The sequence below is a fragment of the Arachis stenosperma genome, chromosome 9, assembly GCF_014773155.1.
Source record: "Arachis stenosperma cultivar V10309 chromosome 9, arast.V10309.gnm1.PFL2, whole genome shotgun sequence".
Lineage (NCBI taxonomy): Eukaryota > Viridiplantae > Streptophyta > Magnoliopsida > Fabales > Fabaceae > Arachis > Arachis stenosperma.
In genome coordinates, this window is record NC_080385.1 from 71,073,103 (window position 1) to 71,092,603 (window position 19,501).

Sequence of the window (19,501 nt, forward strand, 5' to 3'; positions counted from 1 at the left end):
GTTGCCGATAAAAACTACTTCATTATCTTCATTCTAATTTTTCTGTTGATGAATTTAAAAAGAAAATTCATATAAACCTTTTTAATTTCTTCCTCGGTGATTCTTCCATCTGCATCTTTATCAACCCTGCATTATTCCAAATGAAGGTTAACATACTTAATGGTGGGAATTAAAGAAAATACCAACCAATTTCTTTTCCTAGTTCTAAAATTAAGTAAAGAGGTAATGAATTAGTTACATGTCAAAGACGGTTCTGAGCCTGGAATCAAAACTCTGGTCAGAAATCTGGTCCCAAAAGTCCTTCAATTGAGCCTTATTAATTGAATCCCCATGGATATCCCTCCTCCTAGCCAAAGAATCAAAAAGTACAACAGCATGCTTCAGATTCCTTGCTCATCCCTACATACAAACAATTCAACAAATTTGAACCATAGTTATCCAAACACTTCCTAAAAGAAAACTACTCAGAACAAGTCCTTATTTCACTCACTCACACACACACACAAACAATTTCACAAACACTTAGAAAGCAACAACAAAAAAATAGTACAGATTTGTTATGAACTCTTCAATTTCAATTATTACCTATACATTTTCCAAAGAGAAAACGATGAAGCCATCCATCAGTTGAAGCAAAACATTTTCCAGGTGATTCACACATTATTTAAGGGATCAGACTTTCACAGTCATATTTTATTTTATTTTGAGTTCATCAAGAATCCAACAAATTTAGCTTGAGACCTAATAATAAGAATTGAAACTACACAGTACTTGAAACTATTAATTAGTATAAATGGAAATCAATTACAGATTAAGCTTGAACTTACTCACCCAAAAAAGTTGAGAACCTCGGCTATTTGATCTGCTAGGTCGTCAACAGAAAGAATTGGATAATCTGGAACAATCTCAGGAGCTCCCAACTGCAACAACTCTTGAACAAAGTACAAGATGATAAGAAAGCAAGAACTTAAAATATTATCAATGAAGGAATTTATAACAGTGAGGAGATATATACATCAAGTAACACTGCAAAACAATCAAACACAGCTTAACATGATGGAAGCAGGAAATGAATGCTTAACTTACAAAAGTTGAAGAAACTGGGATCAAAGAACTTCAAAATCAAGAGGAGTAACATATTAAACCTTTTTTCTCAACCTTGTGCCTGCCATTCATGGCACTTTCCTGAAACAAAGATCACAAAAATATCAACAAGAGAATTTCAAGTCAGAGAAAATCGAGTAATCCAATGTCAATCATATAACACACATTGAAGCACCGAAGCAAATCCTTGGCCTGTTCCGCATCATGATCCTCAGCCAGAGTAGTCCATAAACCAACAACCCCTTAACCCAACAGCCACAGTACCTGAAAACCTGAAAATAATTGGGAAACATCAAAACCAAAAACAAATTAAAAATAGAACATGATGCTTCTTAATTAAAAAACAAATAATCGCAGATCCCTAATAAGAAGTTCCAATCATCAAAATCCCTAATCAGAACAATAATCAAAATCCCTAATCAGAACAATAATCAAAATCCCTAATCAGAAGTTCTAATCATCAAAATCCCTAATCAGAACAATAATTATTTACCTGAGCTTGAGCAGAGGTCAAAAAAGAGAAGAAGAAGAAGACTAGCGGCAGAGAAGAAGAGGACGACTGGGGACAACACCGTCGTGACCGAGACAGGAAAACTAGTCGTCGTCGTTGAGGGTCAGAGAAGCGCCGTCGCACTTCGCGTTCGTTGTCGCTGAGGGTCGTCAACTTGTTATCATCGAGAAAAGAGAAGCAGCGCAGCATCGTCGTGACTCTGAGGCTGGTGAGTGGTGACGGAAGCCATGACGGTGCTGGTGAGAGACAAATAGAGGGTTGAGAGGGAAAGGGTGATGGCAGATGGTTAGAGGCGCGGCAGAGAGAGGGCTGAGAGAGGAAAGATGGCGACACCGTTCGTGAGCCGTGAGGGGGACCGAGGGTGCGCTGCGTCTTGTGGTGCTGAGAGAAGAAGGCTGTATGCAGACCTAGAGTGTGGTATGTGATTTGGTGAAAAGGAAACAAAAAATTACTAAGTGTTTGTAAGTTGTGTTAAATTTTTTTGCACTAGATACATTAGGCATCACTTTTAAAAGGCACCCAAAACTTAACAAATAGGTTATCCTCTAAAAGCGTCTCCTTTGATACAAAAAGTGAACCTATAGATATCAACCTACGGCTACGCTTTATAAGTGATTTCTATAATACTTAAGGCTACACTTTTTAAATGATGCCATAATTGTGTATCCTTTTCTCTTATAAAAAGGCAACACGGAGAAAAGTGTAGCCTATTCATAGAATAGGCTACGCTTTTCAAATGTAGCTTAAAAAAAGTGTGGCTGAATGGGTATTTTTCTTGTAGTGAGTGCTGAATAAGGAGTGCAGTGCTCTCATCCAAACAGGGGTACCTACAAAAAGGAAGGACCCATGGAGTTTTCACATCCCCTGTTCTATAAGAGAAACAATGATTGATAAGGGACTCTGTGACCTGGGAGCAAGCATCAACCTAATGCCTCTATCCCTCATGAAAAAGTTTCAAATCAATGAGCTAACACCCACGGACGTAATCATCAAATTGGCTGACAAAACTCAAAAACAGGCAATAGGAGTGGTTGAAAATGTGTTAGTGAAGGTTGGGAACTACTTCCTTCCCATAGACTTTGTTATCTTGGAGATGGAAGAGAATCACATCAATCCCATCATCCTAGGGAGACCATTCTTAGCCACAGCCAGGGCGCTTATAGATGTGGAGCAAGGAGAGCTAATATTGAGGATACATGATGAACAACTCACCTTCAATGTCTTCAAACCCTCACAAGAAGCAGATCAAGAAAATAAAGAATCAAGGGAAAAGCACAATAAGGCACTGATGGAAGAAACAAGCACGGAAGCACAAATAATACACCTGAGAATCCCTCTGGTTGACAAGCAATATGGTCAGAAGGAACAACAGCCAAGTATAACCCAAGAGGAGCTAGACCCACCAGAGTCATATGAGACCAGCAACAAAATCTTCTTGGAAAAAAAGACCACAAGGAGCAAGGCAACATCAAGGGAAACAAGGAAAAAGGCCCCAAGGGGATAGAGGAACAAGAAGATCCCTACAGAGGATTTCTCTCTAGGAGATGAAGTGATCTCTGCTTATTTTTCACCTATTCCACCTCATCTCCCCACCATCCCATCTCATTTGCCTCAAGTGTACACCATCAGTAAAATTCTTTCCTTAGAACATGTGGAGCTTCTTAATAAAGCCAATGGAGACAGATTTATTGCAAGAGGGGAAGATTTGAAGTATTACCAACCACCCTAACAAAGGCTAAACGTCAAGCTAATGACACTAAAGAAGCGCTTCATAGGAGGCAACCCATGTTTTATATCCTTTCCTTTAAATCTTTAATAGTAGTTAATAAAGCAAGTTCATGAATTCCAAATCAATTTTGACAAACAGTTAGATGAATTCTTGTATACAACATATAGTGAACAACAGGTTTGGTGTTCAAGGCACACTAAGAGGGCATGAACACAATTCATATTATGTCAATCTTAGAGCCTTAATCAAATCTTTTTACACCACATGGTCACAAACTAAGTTTGGTGTCACCAATGTTGCATGCATGAACACTTAGTTGGTCGGTTGGTTAGCATTCATGAATGGCACTTAGTTAGTCAAAAGCAAAAATTAAAAAAAATAATAAAAAAAATAGTTAGATTCCCATTCCTATTTTTCCGCCACAATTCAAACTAATCTCTCTTTTCTTTTGTCTTGCAAGGAAATTGAAGGGAATGTTGGAGGTAACTGATGGGACAACCAAAGGAAGGGGGTTCGGCCACTTCCCCAAAGGAACTGTGATGAGCAGATAATTTATACGCTTTTTGGCGTTGTTTTTAGGTAGTTTTTAGTAGGATCTACCTACTTTTAGGGATGTTTTTATTAGTTTTTATGCAAAATTCACATTTTTGGACTTTACATTGAGTTTGTGTGTTTTTCTGTGATTTCAGGTATTTTCTGGCTGAAATTGAGGGACCTGAGCAAAAATCTGATAGGAGGCTGAAAAAGGACTACAGATGCTGTTGGATTCTGACCTCCCTGCACTCTAAATGGATTTTCTGGAGCTACAAAAACCCAAATGACGCGCTCTCAATTGCGTTAAAAAGTAGACATCCAGAGCGTTCCAGCAACATATAATAGTTCATACTTTATTCGAGTTTAGATGATGCAAACTGGCGTTCAATGCCAGTTCCATGCTGCATTCTGGAGTAAAACCCCAGAAACACGTCACAAACCAGAGTTAAACGCCAAAAATACGTTACAACTTGACGTTTAACTCCAAAAAAAGTCTCTACATGTGAAAGCTCAAGGCTCAGCCCAAGCACACACCAAAGTGGGCCCCAGAAGTGGATTTTTGCACTTAAACTTATTTCTGTAAACCCTAGTAACTAGTTTCGTATAAATAGAACTTTTTACTATTGTGTTTATATCTTTGATCAGTTTTATGCTATCTTAGACTTTTGTGGAGGCTGGCCATTCGGCCATGCCTGAACCATTATCACTTATGTATTTTCAACGGTGGAGTTTCTACACACCATAGATTAAGGTGTGGAGCTCTGTTGTACCTCGAGTATTTATGCAAAGTACTATTGTTCTTCTATTCAATTAACGCTTATTCTTATTCTAAGATATCCATTCGCACCCAAGAACCTGATGAATATGATGATTATGTGACGCTCATCATCATTCTCACTTATGAACGTGTGCCTGACAACCACTTTCGTTCTACATGCAAATAAGCTTGAATGAATATCTCTTGGATTCCTTAATCAGAATCTTCGTGGTATAAGCTAGAATCCATTGGCAGCATTCTTGAGAATCCGAAAAGTCTAAACCTTGTCTGTGGTATTCCGAGTAGGATTCAGGGATTGAATGACTGTGACGAGCTTCAAACTCTCGACTGTAAGGTGTGGTGACAATGCAAAAGGATAGTAAATCCTATTCATACATGATCGAGAACCGGCATATGATTAGCCGTGCGGTGACAGCGCACCTGGACCATTTTCACTGAGAGGACGGACGGTAGCCATTGACAACAGTGATCCCCCAACATACAGCTTGCCATGGAAAAGAGTAAGAATGATTGGATGAAAGCAGTAGGAAAGCAGAATTTCAGAAGGAACACAGTATTTTGATGCGCTTATCTGAAATTCCCACCAATGAATTACATAAGTATCTCTATCTCTATTTAATTCTTTATTTATCTTTATATTCGAAAACCATTATAACCATTAGAATCCGCCTGACTAAGATTTACAAGATGACCATGGCTTGCTTCATACCAACAATCTCCGTGGGATCGACCCTTACTCACGGAAGGTTTATTACTTGGACGACCCAGTGCACTTGCTGGTTAATTGTGGGAAGTTGTGAAGAATGTGTGTGAACCATAGTATTGTGCATCAAGTTTTTGGAGCCAGTGCTAGGAATTGTTCGAGTTGTGAAAAGTATGAGTCATAATTTTGCCTATCAAGTTTTTGGTGCCGTTGCCGGGGATTGTTTGAGTTTGGACAACTGACAGTTCATCTTATTGCTCAGATTAGGTCATTTTCTTCTTATTTTTTTTTCAAAAAGTTTTCAAAAATCTTTCAAAATTTTTCTTCTTTTTTATTTTTCCACAATTAATTTTCGAAAAATACAAAAAAATTATAAAATCATAAAATAAAAAAAAAATTGTGTTTTTTGTTTGAGTCTTGAGTCAATTTTTAAGTTTGGTGTCAATTGCATGTTTTTAAAATTTATGCATTTTTTCGAAAAATTCATGCATTGCATTCTTCATGATCTTCAAGTTGTTCTTGGTAAGTCTTCTTGTTTGATCTTCATATTTTCTTGTTTGATCTTCATATTTTCTTGTTTTGTGTCTTTTGTTGTTTTTCATATGCATTTTTTAATTCATAGTGTCTAAACATGAAAATTTTCTAAGTTCGGTGTCTTGCATGTTTTTTCTTTTCTTGAAAATTTTTCCAAAATAAGTTCTTGATGTTTATTATGATCTTCATAATGTTCTTGGTGTTCATCTTGACATTCATAGTGTTCTTACATGCATTTGGTTTTGATCCAAAATTTTCATGTTTTGGGTCATATTTGTGTTTTTCTCTCATCTCATTAAAAATTAAAAAATCAATAAAATATCTTTCCCTTATTTTACTCATAATTTTCGAAATCTTTGGGTTGACTTAGTCAAAAATTTTTAAAATAAGTTGTTTCTTATTAGTCAAGTCAAGATTTCAATTTTAAAAATCTTATCTTTTCAAAATCTTTTTTCAAAATCAAATCTTTTCTTTTTCCTTTTGTTATTCTCGAAAATTTTTTTAAATTGATTTTCAAAATCTTTTTCTTATCTTTATTTCATGATTTTCAAAAATTTTACTAACAATTAATGTGATTGATTCAAAAATTTGAAGTTTGTTACTTTCTTGTTAAGAAAGGTTCAATCTTTAATTTTTAGAATCATATCTTTTAGTTTCTTGTTAGTCAAGTCATCAATTTTAAAAATCAAATCTTTTTCAACCATATCTTTTCAAATCATATTTTTTTTCAAAATCAATTTCAAAATCTTTTCTAACTTCTTATCTTTTCAAAATTGATTTTCAATTTTTTTTAACTAACTAATTGACTTTTTGTTTGTTTTACTATTTCTTATCTTTTTTCAAAACCACCTAACTACTTTTCTTTCTCTAATTTTCGAAAATCACCATCCTTTTTTTCAAAATTCTTTTAATTAACTAATTGTTTCAAATTTTAATTTTAATTTTATTTCTTCTCTTAATTTTCGAAAATCACTAACCATTTTTCAAAAACAATTTTCGAAAACTCCTCTCTCTCACCTCCTTCTATTTATTTATTCATTTACTAATTCTTCTCTTCATCTAAAAATTCGAACCCTCTCTTCTCCTCTATGTTTCTCCTCCTTCTTCTATTCTTTTCTTCTTCTACTCACATAAAGGAATCTCTATACTGTGACATAGAGGATTCCTCTTCCTTTTCTGTTCTCTTCTTTTTCATATGAGTAGGAGCAAGGACAAGGACATTCTTGTTGAAGCAGATCCTGAACCTGAAAGGACTCTAATGAAAAAGCTAAGAGAAGCTAAAGTACAACAATCCAGAGAAAACCTTACAGAGAATCTCGAAAAAGAAGGAGACATGGCCGAACCCAACAATAATGCAAGGAGGATGCTTGGTGATTATACTACACCTACTTCTAATTTTTATGGAAGAAGCATCTCAATCCCTGCTATTGGAGCAAACAATTTTGAGCTGAAGCCTCAACTAGTTGCTTTAATGCAATAAAACTGCAAGTTTCATGGACTTCCATCAAAAGATCCCTATCAATTTTTAACTGAGTTCTTGCAGATCTGTGATACTGTTAAGACTAATGGAGTAGATCCTGAAGTCTACAGGCTGATGCTTTTCTCTTTTGCTATAAAAGACAGAGCTAGAACATGGTTGGACTCACAACCTAAAGATAGCCTGGACTCTTGAGATAAGCTAGTCACGGCCTTCTTGGCCAAGTTCTTTCCTCCTCAAAAGCTGAGCAAGCTTAGAGTGGATGTTCAAACCTTAAGGCAAAAAGATGGTGAATCCCTCTATGAAGCTTGGGAAAGATACAAGGAGTTGTCCAAAAAGTGTCCTTCTGACATGCTTTCAGAGTGGACCATTTTGGATATATTCTATAATGGTCTATCTGAGTTCTCTAAGATGTCACTGAACCATTCTGCAGGTGGATCCATTCACCTAAAGAAAATGCCTGCAGAAGCTCAAGAACTCATTGACATGGTTGCAAATAACCAATTTATGTACACCTCTGAGAGGAATATTGTGAGTAATAGAACGCCTCAGAAGAAGGGAGTTCTTGAAATTGATGCTCTGAATGCCATATTGGCCTAGAACAAAATATTGACCCAACAAGTCAATAAGATTTCTCAGAGTCTGAATGGATTGCAAAATGCATCCAACAGTACTAAAGAAACATCTTCTGAAGAAGAACCTTATGATCCTGAGAATCCTGCAATGGCAGAGGTGAATTACATGGGTAAAGCCTATGGAAACACCTATAATCCCTCATGGATAAATCATCCAAATTTCTCATGGAAGGATCAACAAAAGCCTCAACAAGGATTTAATAATGGTAGAAGAAACAGGTTTAGCAATAGCAAGCCTTTTCCATCATCTTCTCAGCAACAGATAGAGAATTCTGAGCAGAGCCCCTCTAGTTTAGCAAACATAGTCTCTGATCTATCTAAGGCCACTTTAAGTTTCATGAATGGAACAAGGTCCTCCATTAGAAACTTGGAGGCACAAGTGGGTCAGTTGAGTAAGAAAATCACTGAAACTCCTCCTAGTACTCTCCCAAGCAATACATAAGAGAATCCAAAAAGAGAGTGCAAGGCCATTGATATTATCAAAATGGCTGAATCCAAAGAAGAAGGGGAGGACATGAATCCCAATGAGGAAGACCTCATGGGACGTCCCCCAGACAGAAAGGAGTTCCCTATTGAGGACCTAAAGGAATCTGAGGCTCATATAGAGACCATAGAGATTCCATTAAACTTCCTTCTGCCATTCATGAGCTTTGAGAACTATTCTTCCTCTGAAGAGGATGAAGATGTAACTGAAGAGCAAGTTGCTCAATAGCTAGGAGCTATCATGAAGCTGAATGCCAAGTTGTTTGGTAATGAGACTTGGGAAGATGAACCTCCCTTGCTCATTAGTGAACTAAATACATGGGTTCAGTAAACTTTACCTCAAAAGAAATAAGATCCTGGTAAATTCTTAATACCTTGTACCATATGCACCATGATCTTTGAGAAGGCTCTGTGTGACCTGGGGTCAGGTATAAATCTTATGCCACTTTCTGTAATGGAGAAACTGGGGATCTTTAAGGTACAAGCTGCAAGAATCTCATTAGAGATGGCAGACAAGTCAATAAAACAAGCTTATGGATTGGTAGAGGACGTGTTAGTGAAGGTTGAAGGCCTTTACATCCCTGCTGATTTCATAATCCTAGACACTGGGAAGGATGAGGATGAATGCATCATCTTTGGAGGACCCTTCCTAGCCACAGCAGGAGCTGTGATTGATGTTGACAGAGGAGAGCTAGTCCTTCAATTGAATGGGGACTACCTTATGTTTAAAGCTCAAGGATCTTCCTCTGAAACCATGGAGAGGAAGCATGAAAAGCTTCTCTCAATACAGAGTCAAACAAATCCCCCACAATCAAACTCTAAGTTTGGTGTTGGGAGGCCACAACCAAACTCTAAGTTTGGTGTTGAGAAGCCCCCACATTCAAACTCTAAGTTTGGTGTTGGGAGGCCCTCATCATGCTCTGAACATCTGTGAAGCTCCATGAGAGCTCACTGTCAAGCTATTGACATTGAAGAAGTGCTTATTGGGAGGCAACCCAATTTTTATTTATTTATATTTCTATTGTTCTTTTATGTTTTATTAGGTTTATGATCATGTGGAGTCAGAAAATAATTGGAAAAATCAAAAACAGAATCAAAAACAGCAGAAGAAAAAGCACACCCTGGAGGAAGAACTGTCTAGCGTTTAAACGCCAGAAACAAGCATCTGTCTGACATTTAACGCCAGAAACAAGCACCAAGCTGGCGTTTAACGCCAGAAACAAGCATCAGGCTGGCGTTAAACGCTAGAAACAGGCTACATTTAGGTGTTTTACATGCCTAAAAGGTGCAAGGATGAGAAATCTTTGACACCTCAAGATCTGTGGACCCCATAGGATCACCTCAGGATTTGTAGACCCACAGGATCCCCACCTACCCCACTTCTCTCTTCCTCACACAATCCAATAACACTATACCCTTCACCAATCACATCCATCCACTCTTCCCCATAAACCCCACCTACCTTCAAATTCAAAATCTTTTTCCCACCCAAACCCACCCTAAATGAGCGAACCCAAACCCCTCTTCCTCCACTATTTAAACCCCTCCATCCTTCTTCATTTTCACACAACACTACCCTCTCTTCTCCCCTTGGCCGAAACCCATACCTCTCTCCCTCTCCTCCATATCTTCTTCTTCTTCTTCTATTCTTTCTTCTTTTGCTCGAGGGCGAGCAACATTCTAAGTTTGGTGTGGTAAAAGCATAGCTTTTTTGTTTTTCCAAAACCATTGATGGCACCTAAGGCCAGAGAAATCTCAAGAAAGAGGAAAGGGAAGGCAATTGCTTCTATCTCTGAGTCATGGGAGATGGAGAGATTCATCTCAAAAGCCCATCAAGACCACTTCTATAAAGTTGTGGCAAAGAAAAAGGTGATCCCTGAGGCCCCTTTTAAGCTCAAAAAGGGCAAATATCCGGAGATCCAACAAGAGATTAGAGGAAGAGGATTGGATGTTCTCTCCAATCCAATTCAACAAGTCAGAATCTTAACGGTTCAAGAGTTCTATGCAAATGCATGTATCACTTGGAACCATGATAAAAGCATGAACCCAAACCCAAGGAATTGACTTACAATGGTTCGGGGGAAATGCTTAGTGGTGGGCGAAATTGTGATCTATTGTCTTTGTACTTGTATGAAATTTAATAATTGTCTCTATTTGAATTCACAACTCCGTTCAACTAACCAGCAAGTGTACTGGGTCGTCCAAGTAATAAACCTTACGTGAGTAAGGGTCGATCCCACAGAGATTGTTGGTATGAAGCAAGCTATGGTCACCTTGTAAATCTCAGTTAGGCAGATTAAATTGGTTTATGGTTTCGAAAATTAATAATAAAATAGAAAATAAAAAGGGATAGAAATACTTATGTAAATCAATAGTGGAAATTTCAGATAGGTGTATGGAGATGATGTGTTCCTCTTGAAACTCTACTTCACTACTCGCTCTTCCTTCAATTCTTCTTACTCCTTTCCATGGCAAGCTGTATGTAGGGCATCACTATCATCAATGGCTACTTTCAATCCTCTCGGGAAAATGGTCCTATGCGCTATCACTGCACGGCTAATCGTCTGGAGGCATCACCCTTGGTTGATAGCTACATCCCATCCTCTCAGTGAAAATGGTCCAAATGCTCTGTCACAGCACGGCTAATCATTTGTCGGTTCTCAATCAGGTTGGAATAGAATCCATTGATTCTTTTGCGTTTGTCACTAACGCCCAGCCTTCAGGAGTTTGAAGCTCGTCACAGTCATTCAATACCGGAATCCTACTTGGAATACCACAGACAAGGTTAGACTTTCCGGATTCCCAGGATCCTACTCGGAATACCACAGACAAGGTTAGACTTTCCGGATCCTCATGAATGCCGCCATCTATCTAGCTTATACCACGAAGATTCTGTTGGGGAATCTAAGAGATATGCGCCCGGCCTAAGGTAGTACGGAAGTGGTTGTCAATCACGCGCGTTCATATGTGAGAATGATGATGAGTGTCACGGATCACCACATTCATCAAAGTGTTGTGCAACGTATATCTTGGAATAAGAATAAGAGAGAATTGAGTGAAAAGTAATAGTAATTGTATTGAAACTTGAGGTATAGCAGAGCTCCACACCCTTAATCTATGGTGTGCAGAAACTCCACCGTTGAAAATACATAAGTGAAAGGTTCAGGAATGGCCGAATGGCCAGCCCCCAAAACGTGATCACAGGATTCAAAATACAATCCAGGATGAGATTATGATAGTAAAAAGTTCTATTTATAATAAGCTAGCTCCTAGGGTTTACATGAGTAAGTAATTGATGCATAAATCCACTTCCGGGGTCCACTTGGTGTATGTTTGGGCTGAGCTTGATCAATCCACGAGCTGAGGCTTCTCTTGGAGTTGAACTTCGAGTTATGACGTGTTTTGGGCGTTCAACTCCGGATCATGACGTTTTTCTGGCGTTTAACTCCAGACAGCAGCATGTACTTGGCGTTCAACGCCAAGTTACGTCGTCAATTTCCGAATACAGTATGGACTATTATATATTGCTGGAAAGCTCTGGATGTCTACTTTCCAACGCCGTTGAGAGTGCGCCATTTGGAGTTCTGTAGCTCCAGAAAATCCATTTTTAGTGCAGGGAGGTCAGATTCCAACAGCATCAGCAGTCCTTTTGTCAACCTTTTTCAGAGTTTTGCTCAAGTCCCTCAATTTCAGCCAGAAATTACCTGAAATCACAGAAAAACACACAAACTCATAGTAAAGTCCAGAAATATGAATTTAACATAAAAACTAATGAAAACATCCCTAAAAGTAGCTTGAACTTACTAAAAACTACCTAAAAACAATGCCAAAAAGCGTATAAATTATCCGCTCATCACAACACCAAACTTAAACTATTGCTTGTCCCCAAGCAACTGAAAATCAAATAGTATAAAAAGAAGAGAATATACTATAAATTCCAAAATATCAATGAATATTTATTATAATCAGATGAGCGGGACTTGTAGCTTTTTGCTTCTGAACAGTTTTGGCATCTCACTTTTTCCTTTGAAGTTTCTGAATGATTGGCTTCTCTAGGAACTTAGAATTTTGGATAGTGTTATTGACTTTCCTAGTTAAGCATGTTGATTCTTGAACACAGCTACTTATGAGTCTTGGCCGTGGCCCTAAGCACTTTGTTTTCCAGTATTACCACCGGATACATAAATGCCACAGACACATGACTGGGTGAACCTTTTCAGATTGTGACTCAGCTTTGCTAGAGTCCCCAATTAGAGGTGTCCAGAGCTCTTAAGCACACTCTTTTTGCTTTGGATCACGACTTTAACCACTCAGTCTCAAGCTTTTCACTTGGACCTTCATGACACAAGCACATAGTTAGGGACAGCTTGGTTGAGCCGCTTAGGCCTGGATTTTATTTCCTTGGGCCCTCCTATCCATTGATGCTCAAAGCCTTGGATCCTTTTTACCCTTGCCTTTTGGTTTTAAGGGCTATTGGCTTTTTCTGCTTGCTTTTTCTTTTTCTTTCTATTTTTTTTGCCTTTTTTTTTCTTTCGCAAGCTTTTTCTTGTTCACTGCTTTTTCTTGCTTCAAGAATCAATTTCATGATTTTTCAGATTCTCAATAACATTTCTCTTTGTTCATCATTCTTTCAAGAACCAACAATTTTAACACTCATAAACAACAAGATCAAAATTTATGCACTGTTCAAGCATTCATTCAGAAAACAGAAAGTATTGTCACCATATCAATATAATTAAATTAAATTCAAGGATAAATTCGAAATTCATGTACTTCTTGTTCTTTTGAATTAAAACATTTTTCATTTAAGAGAGGTGAAGGATTTATGGATTTTATTCATAGCTTTAAGGCATGGTTACATACTAATGATCATGAAATAAAGACACAAAACATAGATAAACACAACATTAAAAACCGAAAAACAGAAAGAAATAAAGAACAAGGAATGAATCTGATGCAAGTGCATATTTACTATATTAGCTAGTTAGTTTAGTTGGTTTTAGCTTAATTTCACTCATTTTCTCTAAATAAATAAGTCCTTTTATGAGTTTTATCTTCATGCATGAGAATACCAAGGAACATGTTGATTCTAGCCAAATTCATGCAATTGATTTAAGGAATGTATATATGAATGAGTATGAATGAATCTCATGAAATTATTGCATGAATTGGTAAGACTTTGAAGCTATTTCCCTTGTTGATGATAGGTGATGAAACAAGAAAGCATGGAAGCAAGAATGATGCAAGCTGGGCAAGATGAAGTTGGCGTTGCCAACTTGGAGATAGTGGGCGTTATTGAGGACAACGCCAGGCAACCTTGAAGAACAAAAGTTGGGGTTGCCAACTTGGAAATAGTGGGCGTTATTGAGGACAACGCCAGGCAACCTTGAAGAACAAAAGTTGGCGTTGCCAACTTGGGAATAGGGTGCGTTATTGAGGACAACGCCAGGCAGCCCTGGAGAAGCAAATTTGGGCGTTGCCAACGCCAATTTGTGAAGCAAGCTTGGCAGCCCTGGAGAAGCAAAGTTGGCGTTGCCAACTTGAGGAATAGGCTGCGTTGTTGAAGGCAACGCCAGGCAGCCTTGGAAGAGAAGTTGGCGTTGCCAACTTGGAGAAAGGAGTGAGTTATTATGGACAACGCACACGAGCAACAAGAATGAAGCCTTGAAGAGGAGCTCGAGGGCGTTGCCAACGCCAAGAACCATAGGCGTTATTCAAGGCAACGCCAAGCAACTTTGGCACCAAGTTTTGGAGCTCAACCACGTTGCCAACGCCACTATCATTGGTGTGTTTCAAGGCAACGCCAGGAAGCAAATATGGAGCCTTGAGGAAGGCTCGAGCACGTTGCCAACGTGCTGAAGAGAAGGAGTGTTCATCAACAATGCCAGAATGTGCTGCCAGCCAAGTTGCCAACGCCAGAATGTGCTGCCAGCCAAGTTGCCAACGCCAGAATATGCTACCATGCACGTTGCTAACGCCAGGGAGAGGCACCATTCACGTTGCTAACGCCAGGGAGAGGCACCATTCACGTTGCCAACGCCAGGGAGGAGCGCCATTCATGTTGCCAACGCCAGGGGATAGTGCCAACCACGTTGCCAACGCCAGCTTCTATAGGCGTGTTCAATGGCAACGTGGGAAGCAATATTTGGAGCTAGGAAAGAGCATCGAGGGCGTTGCCAACGCCAAGAAAGCATTGGCGTGTTTGGTAACAACGCCAGGAAGCTTTGGATGGTGAAGAGCACGTTGCCAACTTGGAATATAGGGGCGTTATCCACAACAACTCCAACAAGACAGCCTGACCTTACCTCCTTCAATGGAAGATATCCTGAGCTACAGAGATCCAAATTGAATGCTTCCAGTTGCGTTGGAAAGCTAACATTCAGAGCTTTCCAACCATATATAATAGTCTATGGTGGAGTCCAAAATTGAAGCCAAACCAGAGTCATCTTTAGGCCCTAAAAACAAGGTCATGAAGTTGAAATTCAAGAAGGCTAGAGATGAGCCCTGGAGGGGGGCACGAGCACGTTGCCAACGTGCTAGCAAGAAGGCGTGTTTTGCAACAACGCCAGTCCCAAGTCCCTGCCTTGGGAGGCTAGGCACGGGCACGTTGCCAACTTGGGAGTGAAGGTGCGTTTTTGGCAACAACTTGGCAGCTTGACCTTACCTTCTTTGAGGAAGCATAACTTGAGGTAGGAAAGTCCAAATGAGGTGATTCTAGTGGCAATAGAAAGAAGACATCAAGAGCTTTCCAATGATGTATAATAGTCCATATTGAAGCAGAAGGTTGACACTCAAATTCTGGGCTACATTTAGCATGAAAGTAGAGCCAAGAAGAGGAAAAGCAAGTTGTTAGCAACAACTTGGGCTAGCAACGCCCAAGTCTCAAACTTCACTTCCAGGAAATTGTGATGCACATTGCCAACGTGCATTAAGGCCAGCGTTATTGACAAAAACGCCAAGCCAATGGGCCAGAAGCATGATGAATGAACTCTTCCTTCCCAAGGCTAGCAACACTTCTTCCAATTGAGCCAAGAATTCAACAAAGAGGAAGCCCATATTGCTAACCCAATTCAAGATCTTTGAAAGAGTTTTAGGACTAGTATAAATAGAGATTGAGTTTGTACTTTGGGGGGACTTTTTTGACACTTAGAATTTCAGACTCTTAGCACTTTTATTTTGAGAACTCTTTTGGTACTTCCGGGAGGATACCCGGAAAGCATTTTTGGTTCTTCTTGGAACTTCTCTTCTTCATTTTCTTAAGCTTTAAGCATTTCCTTACTCTTCTTCTTCTTCTCTTTACACTGAGTTTAATTTTGGTTTATGGCAATTGTTGTTGAAATTGGAGCTGTTCCGTGGGTTACCTGAAACGTGTAGCTCGGTCGTTCAGGCAAGGTCCGAGGTAGGGGTCTGTGACCCGAGCTTGGTGTGCTGAACGACGGGGGGGTGTACCTGCAATGACACTCCGATGCTTAAGTTAGCATGGGTCCAAGCAGATATCGAGTAGAATTAGAGTATGAGTTATACCTGGGTGCTCCAGTGTATTTATAGTAGTTGGCCGTGATCATCCCTGGATAAGATATTCTTATCTTATCTTATCTTTAGGGAGTTTTATCTTTATCTTCGTGGAACCGCCTTTCCCAGGCCTTTTCGGCCTCTAGGTTTTTGGGCTTCGCTCCTTTTGATGGGCCTTTTGCTTTGTTGGTCCGAGGTCCGACCTCAGGCGTAGGCCTTTGGGACGAGGTCGGACCTTCTGTGGTATAGCCGAGTTTAGGAGAGCTCGGTCAGGGTATGAACAGTGCCCCTGCCCGAGTTCGTCCTTTGGAGAGGTCGAGCTCGGGCATAGTAGTTTTGAATTTTGAAAAAACGGTCGTTTCAGCATTTATTGCTTGTTACCGTTTCTTCCTCGATTTCCGTGCGGCGCTCTGTGGAGGCATTATATATTTGCCCCTTTCCTCATTTTTCTTCGTTTATTCCTTTCCTTTTCTGAGTTTTTTCGTCGCTTTCTTTTCGAGCACCTTCCTTTTTTCTCTCTGTTCTTCTCTCCAGTTTTTCTGTGCGTTCTTTTTGGAGTTTCTTCTGTGCCGCCGTTCTCGCTCTTTTTGCGTTGGAGCTCGCCGTCGTCTTCCTTTCTTTTCCAGGTTTGTTTTCGTCTTTCACTTTTGCTGTGTACGTATGCTTCTGTTTCTTTTCTTCTATGTTTGGGTTGCCCCGGAAAGAGGTGCCGCCACTGTTTGTTTGCATGTTGTGTGGTGGGGGCTCTTTTCTCTGATTACTTTGCCTATTCGGGTTGCTGTATTTTCCCTAAAAGAACTTTGTTTTCTTGCTTCTGCTGAAATGGGTTTTTTCTGCCTTTGTGTGATTTTTGCCTTGCTGTTGTATTTTTTCTTTGTAGGCAAGATTTTTTATGTCTCGAAAGGTGTTTCAAGCAATGTCGACCAAGATTCCGAGTGGTCTAGGTTGGGTAGATCCTGCTCCTCTAAGGGTCCCGTCTGTTGTAGATTCTGAGTACTTGATTAGGTTCCGTAGGGAGTGTAGTATTTGTGAGAACAGGGAGTCTGAGCGAGATTATGAGCTAGTAGCCCCGGAGTCCGAGGAGAGGGTATGTTTCCCGCCTTTAGAGAGTTCCGAGAAACTTTTCTTCTATGCTTACGATTGTTTCTTCTCTAAGCTAGGTGTCCGACTTCCTTTCACCGACTTAGAATCCGAGGTCCTTTGGTCTTGTAACCTTGCCCCTACGCAACTCCATCCGAATTCTTGGGCATTTTTAAAGCTGTTTCAACTTTTGTGTCAGATTTTGGGCGTCTCTCCTTCTGTTTCCCTTTTTTCTTATCTGTTTGTGTTGACGAAGCCGGGCTCGGGTGGAGGGAAGGTGTCTTGGGTCTCTTTTAGGGCAAACGCCGGAAAGAAGTTTTGTACTTTGTATGATGAGTCGTTTCATAATTTCAAGAACTATTATTTCAAAGTTCGGGCTTTTGGAGATGTCCGACCTTTCTTTTTAGATGAGAGTGGGGAGCCTTCTTTTCCTCTTTGTTGGCAAGAGAATGTGGTGTCGGTTAAGTACACTTTTGAGAGTTTAGATGAGGTGGAACAGGCTTTTGTTGGTGTGTTGAGCAGTCTATGGGGTCGGGCACCTCACTTGGATACGAAGAAAATGTTGGGAGATCCAAGCCTTCTCCGTTCCGAGTTAGGTAGTTCCCGACCTCTCTTTGAGATTTCCTTTTTCGTATTTTGGCTTCGTTTTTGGTTTTTCTGTTTGTGATAGTCTCTTTCTTTTGTTTCTGCAGAGATGTCTTCTCAGGCTGATTCTATGAAGTTTCTTCGTCGGTCGAAGAAGTCCGCTGCAGCTCGGAATATTGAGGCTGAGGCTTCTGCCCGACCTTCCCCGCAGAAGACTACCGTGGGTGTTCAGACTCGGTCGAAGACTATTCCAACCCCTCAGTTCCGAGCTATAACTCAGGATCCTCCGTCCTCCGGACCCGGTCAGCTTTCCCCGTCCTTGACCTCGGGTCCTCCCCCCAAGAAACAGAAGACCTCCCGAGAGCTTGCCGGCTTTAATGACAAGGATTTTGACGCTCTTGGTTGGGTTGAGCAGCACATTCTCCCCAAACCTATATTTCTACTGATGATGCGTCTATGGAGCATCACTTTCAGTATATGGCGCGGAGCTGTGTTCGGATGGCTAGTCTTCATGCCGCCATTGCTCGGGAGTTCAAGAAAGCTCCCCTTGGGGCGACCAGCTCCCGACTTGAGAAGGCACGGTCTGACCTTGATAAAATTAGTCAACTGAAGGATGCTAGGATTACTGAGCTGGAGGCCTCTTTGGAGGTAGAGAAGACTAGGGCTATTGCGGCTGTGGCGGCGGCGAGGACGTCTGAGGAGATGGCGAGGGTGGCGACGGAGAACTACACTAAGCTGTATGCCGAGCTTGTGGAGGCAAAGGAAAAATTGCAGTCTGCTCGAGATGATTTTTATGAGCTGGAGGATAATGTGGCCAAGGGTATGGATGCTATGTTTGTGAATCTGAGGGATCAGGTCCGGGTTCTTGCTCCCGACCTGGATCTGAGCTTGTTCAGTACTGATAACATGGTTGTGGAGGGAAAGATTGTTCCTGCTCCTGCTGAGGATGAGGTTCCGGTGTCCGACCCCCAGGCTCCAGCGTCCGATCCCGAGGTTCTGGTTGTGAACCCGACTTCCCCTTTGGCCGAGGATAGATCTGGTGTGGAAGTTCCAAGCCGGGGGGATGGTGCTGTTCCTGCGGTCCCGATTTCGATGGTCCCTCCGGAGCCTTCTGTTGATGCGGAGACCGGGAAGGTCCTTGATCCTCTGTGATCTTTTTTGGTGGTTGGCCCGGCCTGTGGGCTTCTTTGTTTTTTGGATGTGTTCTGCAAACATTTTGGACATCTTTTTTACTTTAGCTACTCTGTAGCTTTTATTATGCCATGCTTCTGTGTTTTGGCTTTTTTTTTTTCCGCTTTTATGCCTTTTAGTTGTTTTCGGGTAACAACTTTTTAGCTAGCGTTTTGACTTCCCGTTTTCGCTTTTTTGCTTTTTAGTTGTTTTGGGTAACAACTTTTTAGCTAGCGTTTTGGCTTCTCGTTTTCGCTTTTTGCTTTTTAGTTGTTTTTGGGTAACAACTTTTTAGCTAGCGTTTTGGCTTCTCGTTTTTGCTTTTTTGCTTTTTAGTTGTTTTTGGGTAACAACTTTTTAGCTAGCGTTTTGGCTTCTCGTTTTCGCTTTTTTGCTTTTTAGTTGTTTTTGGGTAACAACTTTTTAGCTAGCGTTTTGGCTTCTCGTTTTCGCTTTTTGCTTTTTAGTTGTTTTTGGGTAACAACTTTTTAGCTAGCGTTTTGGCTTCTCGTTTTCGCTTTTTTGCTTTTTAGTTGTTTTTGGGTAACAACTTTTTAGCTAGCGTTTTGGCTTCTCGTTTTCGCTTTTTTGCTTTTTAGTTGTTTTTGGGTAACAACTTTTTAGCTAGCGTTTTCTCGAAGTCCTGGTTCTTTTGCCGTTTTAAGG

General features: G+C 40.3%; 1 non-coding gene across 1 annotated transcript; it reads right to left on the reverse strand.

Annotated features, from left to right (window-relative positions):
* Window positions 1–7,619: 7,619 nt before the first annotated feature.
* On the reverse strand, window positions 7,620–7,727 carry LOC130953182 (small nucleolar RNA R71). The gene has a single exon (XR_009075355.1). It is a non-coding gene; the product is annotated as a small nucleolar RNA R71 (small nucleolar RNA).
* Window positions 7,728–19,501: the final 11,774 nt, after the last annotated feature.